The following is a 12,447-nucleotide window of genomic DNA, read 5'->3' as shown; positions in this document are numbered from 1 at the left end:
GCTGTTCAGGCCGTCTGTGGCTTCCCGCGTGCTCGTGGCGAACGCTCTGACAAGGGAGTGTGCGTGGGGGGTTCCATACATTGGCATGTGTGTATAGGGTGCACACAGGTGCACACGGACGTACGTGGGATACACGCATCCTGCTCTCATAAATTCTTAGTCTGTGCAGGAACATGCTCACAGACAGGTTACCGCTAATTTTAAATCAATTTTTCATTTAATTGTGATTAAATTAATTAATATGGCAAAGGGCAGTGTTAAATGATTATATTCGAAGACCCTTCAAAAGGGAATTCAGAGGAATGCATTCTCCAAAAAGAAAATCTCTCTAGCCCATGCAGTCTCTTCTCCATTGGGAGAGTGACCCCGCCTCGTGGCGGGTCACCCCTATTAACCCCCGAGTGTTGCATAGCAACCGCGGACGGTCCAGGGAGACTCCTGACACGCCATGCGCTGTAGCGGCCGTTCACTTGGGCGTTTCCTCCCCCGGTCTGTACGATTTTCATACCGACGAGGGAGAACGAGGTGGACAGATGGGATAGTTAGTGCCTTGATCAGGATGGCGGTCTTCAGGAAGTACCCTAGCATCCAGGCACTGGCTCCTACCAGGACGTTCATTATCAGCACTGTTCACATTTTGGGGATCCACTGTTACTTTTAAGATTGCTTCCTCTAAGAGACGTTGATTTTACCCTCAGAGACCTTGATAAATTGCATACAAGCCAAGTTCCTATCAATTGGCTCATTTTATATACTCACAGAAACCTCCCTATTTGAAGCCACGCCTCTCTAAAAAGAACTGTCCTACGACACTAACCTTGACAAGTGTGACCGATTAGTGTGGTTCAGAGACGCACGCGTGGGAAAGACCGGACAGCTCTTGTTAGTCACTTCTGATTTATTTTGGCGAATTAGCTTTAAAAGCGGTTTGATAAAATGGCTAGGTATCAGCAGGGAAGAATGCAGGTAAAAGGAGAAACCCTTGGCCATGCCCTGATTTCCTTCTCTCTTCCACAGTCGTGGCCGCAGGGGCTCCCAGGGCGCAGGTCTCGGCTGTTTTCATGTGCGCCCTTAACCCTGACTCAACACGGCTTTAGCTCATTACTGGGATTCACTTTCATGTTCTCACAACTGACCTGCCTCTCTACCATTTTGATTTTTTTTTCAATAAAGGAAAGGCACAAAGAGATTTCTCTAATGGCTCTGATTTGCTAATAATGGGTTTTGTTGAAAACAGAAACCGGTCCAGCAAAGGCGGTGACCTCGTTTGCTCCGGGAGCTCCGCAGTGCAGAGCGGCCTCGCCTGCGGCTTGGGCTCACTTCACCAGGAGAGGTAATTACAGGGAAATCAAATCTATGGACTGTGTCCCATTGCCTTTTACCTGCACAGAACGGGAGGGGGCTGGCTGCCGCGTGCTCACCCCTTGTTTAGAAGATTCATGTTTATCTAATGGAAAGTCAATATTATTGTCCGGGAAAGAGTCAGGGTGTTGCTAACGACCCATCAGGGACGGCTCCTTCCCAGCTCCGAGGCCACGCTCCGATGGGTCAGAAAGCACTTAGTGGCTCTCAGACGCTGTTCTCCTCACAAGTCAGCAGACAGCCCATCATTCATCCCATCCTCAGACATCCCGCAGTAGCACAATTCTCAGTGTCCTAACAGTGGGTTGAGCTGCAATGCTGTCCAGAAGGGACTCGGTGACGCTGACACCCGCTGCCAGCCTGTCCTGGGTCTGGACCTCACCCTCTGCCCAAACACAGAGCTGGACACCACAAAAAGTTGAGGCTGGTCTGTGTTCATAGAACCATGGACCTTAGCACGTCATGGCGCTCTCCTCTAGGTGACTCACATTGTATACTGAGGCCATACCACAATATCAAACAGTGTAATATCACAGGGGACCTGGGGGGCTCAGTCGGTGGAGTGTTCGACTCTTGGTTTCGGCTCAGGTCATGATCTCAGGGTTGAGAGATCGAGCCCCGCATGGAGCTCCACACTCAGCAGGGAGTCTGCTTGGGATTCTCTCTGTCTCTCCCTCTGCCCCTTGCCCCCCACTCTAAATAAATAAATAAGTAAACAATACGTTTTTTAAAAATCACAATAATGTAATACAATCCATATTCTAGACTGAGAATTAAAGACTAAGGGGCTTGGCACAACGATCTATCTATCCTATCAGTCAGGGTTCCAGGAGAAACAGCACGAACAGAGCACATACTGGCCCAGTTGTCAATACTGTTATGTGTATCTCTCAGAGAGAGAAAGAGAGAGGTTCCTTACAGGAATCAGCTTATATGCTGATGGAGGCTGGCACGTTTCAAGATCTGCAGGGTGAGTCTGTGAGGAGAGCAGGTGGTGTTGCTCCCTCTGGAAGGCTGACAAGCTCAAGACCCAAGACGAGAGAGTGTTTCAGCTTGAGATCAAAGGCAGGAGAAAAGCCACTGTCCCAGTTCAAAGGGCCTCAGACAGGAGTGTTCTCTCTTAACTTGAGGGAGTGTCGGCCTTTTGTTCTATTTATTCCTTCAACTGATTGGATGAGGCCCACCCACACGGTGGGGGGGGCATCTGTTTCACCAGACCCACCAATGCAAATGTTGATTTCATCCATATGTGCCCTTGTCAACACACCCAGAGGAATGTTTGACCAAATACGTGTACACTGGCAGACCAGTGAAGTCGACAGAGTTAACCCCAACATGGATGGTTTCCCCATCTTGACTAGCTTCCCCATGTCCCCGGCCTCAGGAAACATGTCCTTCTTCTCTCTCAAGGTCACTATTAGGGCAGAATGAAATAGTACGAGTAATGGGCTGCAAAGGCTTGTGTTTCATAAACCCTGAGAAGGTCCCCCTTTCTCTCCCCATCAGCCCTGTTGCTAGGATGCCTTCCTCGAGAACCCGGCCCTCTTCCTCATCTCACCTTCCACTCACAGCCTATCAAGTACGTGTTGCTGTCCTCAGCGTCCCACGGCCCTGTAGCTCCATTGTCCAGGATCGGGGCCGTATTTCACAGCGAGCAGACAGTCATGTCTTGAGGCTTCCCATGGCTTCTCTGGACAGTTAATTAATGTCACTTTCTCCTGAGGCATCCAGTTCCCCATTATTTCTCCCTCCTGTTTGTTTCTTACAGGCCTCTGTATTTGATGTCGTGCTCCCTCGAGTGAAGACTCCGTCTGAGCAGTCTTGGGATACATGCTGCCTGTGCAGGATGTGGGGATGGAGGCTAAGACCTGGGGGCCGGCACCTGCTTGCCCCTCTGCCATTCCCACCACACCCTAGAGCAGCTGGGGGGAGGGGAGTGGCTGCAGGTGGCAGAGAACCCAGAGAACTGGGGCAGACCATCTCACAAACAGGACGGCACAGCCCGTTTGCCGACACAAAAGACCTGTCAGGAAGGTGGTGGACAGGTCGCAAAGGGCATTCACGACAGGACAACAGCAGGAAAGCGTTCCCTTTTCTCGAATATAGGACAAGGCAGGAGCTCTCAGCAAGAAGACACCCAGGAGGAGCGGAGAGAAAGGACAGTAGGCGCACAGAATAGTGGGAAAGAGGATTCACAGGGGTTTGAAGAAGCAGAAAGAGTGAAATGGTGAACATGTCGTGTTCTTGGGGGAGAAGAAAGAGGCACGGACGCAGAATCAGCCCAGGGGGCTGGCTGCTCTCTCCGCGAGTGGGTGCCCGCCCCCGGGGCCACCAGGCATGTGCCCGCCCCTGGGCCGCGCGGCTCAGGCCCCGGCTACCCCTCCTCTGGGCCCATCTGCCCATTTGCATGAATCATACACGCATGGCCCCTCCTGTTTAATCACTTGGCAATTATCCGGTTTACCTCTTCTGTTTTCATCTCTGAGACAAGATTTGCCTCATCAGATCTTAAAATTGTATTTGACATGGTAACCAATAGTTGAATTATTTGTTCCCTACAAATGTCATTATTTACCATGTAATTTCCAGGAAGACACAGCTTCCAAGTGTTCATATAGGATTTACTGTGCAGTTATCAGCACCCTCACTCACCGCGGTGATGGCCAGCCGGGGGCGGGGGGCGAGCGGGTCCCGTCCCGGGCGGGGCGTTGTGTCGGGGACGCCTTCCTGAGTGTGACCACGGTGCTGTAGAAGCTGCAGGGACCCCACTTCATGTGTCTTCCTCCAGAACGTAAAGTAAGGAGAAGGAAGGTGGTGGCAAATAACGATGACGGAGAGGGAATGGGGAAAGATGCAGGTGTGACCCTGTTGTGCAGTGCTCCCCCAGCTCCCACGGGAGAGAACGTTGGGTCCCCAAAAGGGTGGGGAAATGGGGAGCCCATCTCAGACCCTCTGTCAGGAGTGCCTGTGGGATGCTGAGAAGAGCTCCAGAGGCCGTTTGCTCTCTGAGCCCGGAGCTTTCTTTCTGATGGGGGCAGCCTGGGCCTGGGGGGCTCGTCTTGGAGAGGAAGCTTTGCAAGCACACCTCAGGGCTTAGATTTCAGAGAAATAACCCGGGCAGCGATGGTCACTGAAACTCCTGACCGCGGGGCTGTTATCTACCCCGTGGCCACAGACCACTGCCCTGGCCCTTCAGCTCGGTTACGGATCTCCTCCACCCAACAGCAGGGGTCCCCTGTGGGCGTGTCCACACGTGTGCACGTGTCCCCAGGACGCCGTCTGAAGCCGCGCTCAGTCCTCGGGCCAGCGTCCCACACACCTGGGTCCCTGCCTGGCTGCACCGTTGCCTCCGTCTCTTGACTGTCTCCCTGAGTTTTCTCTTTTTGATTTTTTAAAATGAAAAGAACAGTGCTGTGCTGTGGTCAAGGAGGGCATTCGCTGTAAAAGGCAGATGGCCGGGTCCAACGCTTAACAAATGTTCAAAACTTATTCCGTGGGCAGTATGTTTAAAGAAGAGCCACCAGGCTCCCGGCATGGTGCAGGGAAAGCAGAGGCTGGGCCTCCACTGGCCTGGACCCTCCTGTTTTATTCCTTCGAGCCGGACTCAGACCCAGCTTGCCAACATCTGGTGGGAGGTGGTTTTCCATCCTGAATCCAGACACTTCTCCCGATTCCCTGTCTAGCCGCTAGCCCCGAGCCCCGCTGTTTCTTACTTGGTGCACACGACAGGCCCAGCTGGTCTCCCGGCCTCCCATCCAGCAGCAGCACCTCAACCTTCCCAACACTGGCTGCTCGCCACGTGTTTCCGAAACACAACGGTGCTCGTGCTGACACTGTCTCCCTGCCTGCCGAGTGACACTCCGGGTCTCAGTTGCTTAGGTTGGGGTCGTGACAGACACGCTGGCTGGCTCACACCACACCCCTTCCCATCCATCCTTCCTTGGCTTTTCTACACCTTGGAGGACATGTGACCAGTTGAATGGCCCCTCGCATCAAGGACTGTCTACCGCACGTTGTTGTGGCTGATGAGGGAGCCTGGTGAGGGAGTGTGGGGGTGCTCTTCGCTTCCCTACTGAAAAGTTCTGGGGCGCCTGGGTGGCTCAGTCTTTAAGCGTCTGCCTTCAGCTCAGGGCGTGATCCTGGCGTTCTGGGATCGAGCCCCACATCAGGCTCCTCTGCTATGAGCCTGCTTCTTCCTCTCCCACTCCCCCTGCTGTGTTCCCTCGCTCGCTGGCTGTCTCTTTCTCTGTCGAATAAATAAATAAAATCTTAAAAAAAAAAAAGTTCCATCTCTGTGACAATCCCATCCCTGCTGCCCTCCTTTCCCCCCTGCTGGTCAGTGGACACGGCGCCTGGGCCATGGCAGTCTTCTTGAGAACAAGAAGTGCTCCAGGGATGGTGGATGGACAAGATGACATGACCCTGAGATCATGACCTGAGCTGAAATCAATAGTCGGACCCTCAACTGACTGAGCCACCCAGGGGCCCCAAGAAAATAAACTTCAAAAAAAAAAGAGTATCCATCATCCCGTAAGCCACGATTAAGGGTTTTTGGACTGGGATAGACTAGAAGCTTCCCCTCGTCCTCGAGGGAACACCACAGTGCCGGTCGGCATCCCCTCCTCATCTGGGAAGTGCCCACACCACTCCTGCCCTTAACTGGCCAGGAACCATCCTGAGCTTGGGTGAGAGACTCTCCAGGCAGCTCTTGTGTTACTGGATTTACTCACAAATTACTAATAATGTGATGGGAAATGAAAGAGAAAAATCCTGAGGGCCACGCTGCCGTTTTGTTCTGTTTGTCCCGAAAACTGCTGTGGGGCCGTGCCGTTTTCATCTCTAGTCTTTCTGTCCCCACTCATTTCCTCTACCTGGAAACACTTGCTTTGGGCAGGAGGACTTAGACGACAATAGAACCCCTCATCAATATGATCATCTGGATGTACTATCAGCTACTAGAAATACATCTATATTTTTTCTTTTTTTTTTAAACCTAATTATTAAAGGCCTGACACAGCAGAGAACGAACCAGGCCTACGTGCACGTGTGCGCACTTTGATGTTTCGTTTAAGAAACACTCCCCTTACTCGAGTGCGGCTGTGGCCGTCGGACTCCTTTGATTGTTAACAATGTCACATTGGGAAAGACTGAGTCTTCAAACACATTCTGTGTGGTGAGCAAACACAGCACGGAGAGAGCATATAATGCAAACCATTTCCAAATGGGGTTCAGGAATTAGAGTGACAGAAGGAATGAGTTCCAGATTTGAAGAGCAAACACGAAATGTGGCATGCTCACTGTCGGCCAACTCGATTAGATTAAATGCCATATTTTTATGCACAGTTTAAATATTGAGCTTCAGCTCCTTTTTTTTTTTTTTTGATTAAAGTTGTTTGCTTGGCTGTGATGATTAAATACAGGTTAATAAATAGAAACTTTGTGTAATCTATTGTAGCCAAATTTCTCCCTCCTCCTTTGTTACAGAAACAGCGGCTGAAGGTGCATCTGGGAATTGAGACTATTAGGTCCATAATCTTGCCAACTTGAGCTAGGAAATGCCATTTTGTGCAGTGCCTGCTTACTAACAAAACAACAGGTGTAATCTAAATTTCTCAACGGTGATAAAATCATCGGAAAGTATACAATTCTTTGAAGAGGACTGACGATCTACAATAGTCATAATATGTTAGGTGAGAGAATTAGCTTTATAAAAATGACACAATTTTAATTTTGTAAAATCATCCATCCAATCTAAGCAAAGAATAAAGAATGAATGACTTTGAGAGAAAAATGTCAAAGTTAAGTTGTCCTTTTGTGACACAGTAACAAGTGATTTTTATTTTATATTTTATGACTTTTTTTTTGGATAAGGAAATTAATGGTACAATTCTTCAAGTCAGGAGAACAAGTCTCCATGAAGGTATTTGTGTATTGTGCGGGGAGTAACCGTGTTACTAAGAACTATCCCAGTTCAGATTGCTGCTTCCGTTGCGGACTCTATTTCTTGTCTGTGATGACCTCATCACTGTAATGTGCAGGACTCTCAAGGCTTCAAGAAAATGTACTTATCTGTGATGATTGCCGGGGAGAGGGCATCACGCCCCATCACGGCAGCTCAGCCATGGAGCTGTCTCCCATGCCCTGTCACTGCTCAGTGACAAGAGCTTGTCCGTCCACTCTGCAGGACTAGATGCACAGAAGGTCTGGCTTCACGTGTCTTTTCGTGCCCGAGCATGGAAGGAATGGTCCTGTTGCTGCAACTTGGGGGGCAGGTTGTCTCTCTGAAGGGCCTCAGAACAACGGAATGACTGGTAAAAAGAAAGCTTCCACACCTGGGGCATTCCAGCTGCATTTCCATCCCATCCTCAAGAGAATATTCTTCCCCTGCCCACACTGTTAGACCAGCCTGGGTGGCTCTGTCTTTCTACAAATGAGCTACTTTTTCAGAAGTTATATTTTCTGTGTACTCAATGTCCTTGGTTACTTTCCTTTTCTCTAATTTCCTTTCCTTTCTTTCCCTCTTACTTCTATTTTCTTTGCCACATGTTCTATTTGGTATTTTCCACTCTGGATTTTCATCTATTTTTTTTAAATTTTTTTAAAGATTTTATTTATTTATTTGACAGAGATAGAGACAGCCAGAGAGAGAGGGAACACAAGCAGGGGGAGTGGGAGAGGAAGAAGCAGGCTCATAGCAGAGGAGCCCGATGTGGGGCTCGATCCCACAACGCCGGGATCACGCCCTGAGCCGAAGGCAGACGCTCAACCGCTGTGCCACCCAGGCGCCCCTCCTCTATTTTCTTTTGCTGCCTTGTCTGTTTTTGTTTGGTTTGGTAGCTTTGTGAAATATTTCTTTTAGCAACCTGGATTACATTTAGAGAGAGAGAGACAGGCTCTACACAGATGACAAAGTATCTATTTCTTTTTCCAGAGTTCTTCTTGAAGAATTAAAGTATACTGTTCGTATACCGAAAATACAGGACTAGAATTATTTCTAAAGCCAAATTCTTGGAATTTGGTAACGGATACATTTTATCCACATATTGTTTCATAGGGACAAATGAAAGGTAAGCTTGCTTATATTCCGCAGCTAATTCATGCAATACATTCAAAATCAGTACTTGGACTAAAATTGCCATCGTCATTTTCCCCAGTACCCTATTTTGGAGCACTTAGAAGCTTTTACATGATAACTTCATAGCCTGATATACTTAGGGCAGTCACTGAAATATTATTTGCTGTTTTATTATCACATGTTCATTGTATTTTAAAAATCACCATCATTTATGAACCTCAAGTAAGGAAGTAAGTTTTGATTTATAAAAATAAACTTAATTAGGACGTGGGCTTAAAACAATTGTGGTGGATTAATGGAGCAATAAAATTTTGTATTCTTCCTTTAGGGGTGGAATAACGAGAAAAAAGTAGTATATTAGTTAATCATTTTTATGAAATTTTAAAATTCCTTAAAATGAAGTTAAAAGCTTAAGAAATTGGCAATTCAAAAATAATTGCAGATATAAATAGGATATACTTTTCTTTAGATTGAAGGAAGGAAAGTAACATTACTTGAAGTTGCTTTTGGCTCTGAAATAAGAATTACCTGGATATACAAAAAAAAATTAAAAATTATATTTGTTACTTTTATCTATCTATTAGAATGATTGCTTTATTTGTTGTCAGCAAGCAAAGTCCATGTGCTTGGATGCCTACTGCCTATTAAAAAATTTTTTTAAAGATTTTATTTATTTATTTGACAGAGATAGAGAGAGACAGCCGGCGAGCGAGGGAACACAAGCAGGGGGAGTGGGAGAGGGAGAAGCAGGCTCCTAGCAGAGAAGTCTGATGTGGGGCTTGATCCAAGAACGCAGGGATCACGCCCTGAGCCGAAGGCAGACGCTTAACCGCTGTGCCACCCAGGTGCCCCTTAAAATTTAATTCTAAAAAAACCCCCCAAATATAATGGACATTGAAAAGAAAATCATATGCGATTTAATCATAGAGTTTCAAAGATTGATTATTTTTTTGCAATTTATTTGTTTCTTTTTGTTTATTGTTTCAGGCTCCTTCTAAAATGGCTCCAATGACCCTGCTTTCTGGAATTTGCTCCCTATGCCGTCCCCTCCAGTGTGGGGTGAACCAACTGATTTGCTCCTAATGAGTGGGTAAGGGCCGGAGTGACTGGATGTGACATTTGAGATTGGCCTCTGTCATATTCCACACTCTGTCTTGCCCTCTCCTGTTCTGATGAAGCCAGGTGCCATTTACCACACCATCCAGCAATTGAACTCCTTGGTATTTACCCAAAGGAGCTGAAAACTTAAGTCCACACAAAAACCTTCACACGGATATTTACAGCAGCTTTATTCGTGATCGTCAAAACTTGGAAGCAACCGAGATGTCCTTCAGATGGTGAGGGATAAATAAATTGTGGCCCATCCAGACAATGGAATATTATCCAGGGATAAAAAGAAAATAAGCCATTTCTTCCATCAAGCCATGAAGACACATGCAAGAACTTGAAATCCACATTGCTAAGCGAAAGATCTAATCTGTAAAGTCTACATATTGTGTGATTCCAACTCTATGACATGCTGGAAAAGGCAAAACTATGGAGACAAAAAGATAAGATAAAGGGTTGTAAAGGGTTGGGGAAGGGAGGGACGGGTGGTGGAACACAGGGTTTTCAGGGCAGTGCAGTTGCTCCGTGTGATACCACAATTGTGGACACGCGTCATTAGGCACCTGTCCGAACCCATAGAATGTACAACACCAAGTGTGATCCTAGTGTAAACCCTGGACTCGGGGTCAGTGTGGGTTGATGACAGTAACAGATGTACCGTCCAGTGGAGCTGCTGACAATGAGGGAGGCTGTGCACGTGTGGGGCCCAGGGGAATATGGGGAGTCTCTCTAGCTTCTTCTCATTTTTATGAATCTAAAGCTGCTTTTAAAAAATAAAGTCTTTGGGATCACTGAGTGGCTCAGTCAGTTAAGTGTCTGCCTTTGGTTCAGGTCATGATCTCGGGGTCCTGGGATCAAGTCCTGTGTCAGGCTCCCTGCTCAGTGGGGAGCCAGCTTCTCCCGATGCCTGCCGCTCCCCTTGCTTGTGCGCTCGCTCTCTCTCTCAAATAAAGAAAATCTTTAAAAACAATTAAAAAAAATAAAGTCTTAAAAAAAAATCTCCCTTTCCAGTTCTTAAAAAAAAAGGCCAAGTTGTGAGCTATCCTATGGAGCGGCCCACCTAGCAAGTTACATGACAGCATCGCATAAGGGAAGAACATCGGTCTGTAAGAGACAACTCTACTGCATGACTGCCTCACTGACCTTTAAAAACCAGCAATGTGATTGCTAAGATCGTGACATTCCTTGGTAGAATAAGAATAGTAACATAAGCTACTTACGCTCAGTGTGAAGGGTTAGTCGCTCCAACTGACCCGTGATGTCTTGCATCTATCACATCTCACAATTACATTTTCACTTTTGACTATTAGCAGCTTCCCTAAATTTAAAAGTATATATATATATGTATATACATATATATATATATATAATCTCATTTTTAGAAACCTAAAACTGCTTTTATTTTTTTTATTTTAAATTTTTAAAAAAATTTTTTATTATGTTATGTTAGTCACCATACAGGACATCATTAGTCTTTGATGCAGCGTTCCATGATTCATTGTTTGTGTATAACACCCAGGGCTCCACGCAATATTGCTTTTAAAAAATAAAGTCTCCAGGGCACCTGGATGGCTCCGTCAGTTAAGTGTCTGCCTTTGGTTCAGGTCATGATCTTGGGGTCCTGGGATTGAGCCCCAGGTATGTGTATATATATACATGGGTGAAAACCTTAAAAATCGACAAGTGATTATATATCAACAGTGTGTTTCTCTACAAGTTGGAAAACAACCAGGTTTTTCAAAAGTGTAACATTTCAGAAACTTGCACAGAATGCTGTTGCTTCATGGAGACACAGCGTCAGATCAAGTTTGCAGTAAAAATGGGAAAAATTCTTCAAGTGATCCTGTTTACACCTGAGATGAAAATGGTGGGCTTGTGTCTTGGAGAAGGGCGGGATGGGGGGTGTTCAGGGAGGGAGGCAGAGAGAGAGACAGAGACAGACAGACAGACAAGAGGAGGACCATCTGGAGCAAAGCTGCAGACGGGGATTGGGGCAGATGTCCAAGCTCTCACCTTTGGCTGGAAGACTGGTAGCTGGAAGCTTTCAGCTTCACTGTTAGGAACAATGGTCTCGTGGAAAACTGAAGTTTGTTCCAAATTCTCGCCAGATTGCGTCTGCCCTGCATTAGGTGTGTGTAATGAGCACGTGGCGTGCCTCACGAGAAGCCCGTCATCTTGCCGTGTTTACCCTCCGCTCTCCCTCCCATTTCCTTTCTTCCATCAAAATGGATTGTTTCGAAATGCTAAGACCATGAAATAATTTAATTACCTTTCATAAGCTTGACACCTGCGTATGGAATGTCATTCTATTTATTGGTAAACGGGACTACAGCGGCAGAAAGGAACCTGTGCCTTTAATGACATTCCTTCATGTTAGCAGTAAAGGGGTGGCTCTCTGGTGTGGATTGAAGCAGATTCCCATAAAAATGGCTATTCAGACACTTGATCGTCCTTCAAGCAACATATCTTTAAAGATTCTATTACATGTGTTACAAACAGAAGCATACGTGCATATCTGTGTGTATGTGCACACGTGTGTGCATGTGTGTGTGCATGTGTGTGTGGTCAAATAGCACCGTCATAAACCCTTGGAACACACCACACAAGGGAAGCACGAGAAAGCACCAGATCGTGCTGTGCCTCCCACCTGCCTCCTCGCGCCAGGGCTCCCCACAGTCGTGATCCCCTGGGATTCAGTATTTACCATTCTCTCTTCTTTCTTTTCCCCCTTTTAAAAATCCTGACAAATCCCTTTGTTATGGGTTGAAATGCATCTCCTCAAAATTCAAACATTGAGCGCCATCCCAGTACCTCGGGATGTCAGTGTTTGAAGTCTGGAGAGAGATTATCACATCCAAGTTAGGCTGGAAGGGCGGGGCCCTACGCCTTAGACTGGTGTCCTT

This window comes from Ailuropoda melanoleuca, chromosome 15 (assembly GCF_002007445.2).
Source record: "Ailuropoda melanoleuca isolate Jingjing chromosome 15, ASM200744v2, whole genome shotgun sequence".
In the NCBI taxonomy this organism is placed as follows: domain Eukaryota; kingdom Metazoa; phylum Chordata; class Mammalia; order Carnivora; family Ursidae; genus Ailuropoda; species Ailuropoda melanoleuca.
The sequence above is the reverse complement of the archived record's forward strand: the minus strand, read 5'-3'. Positions refer to the sequence as shown.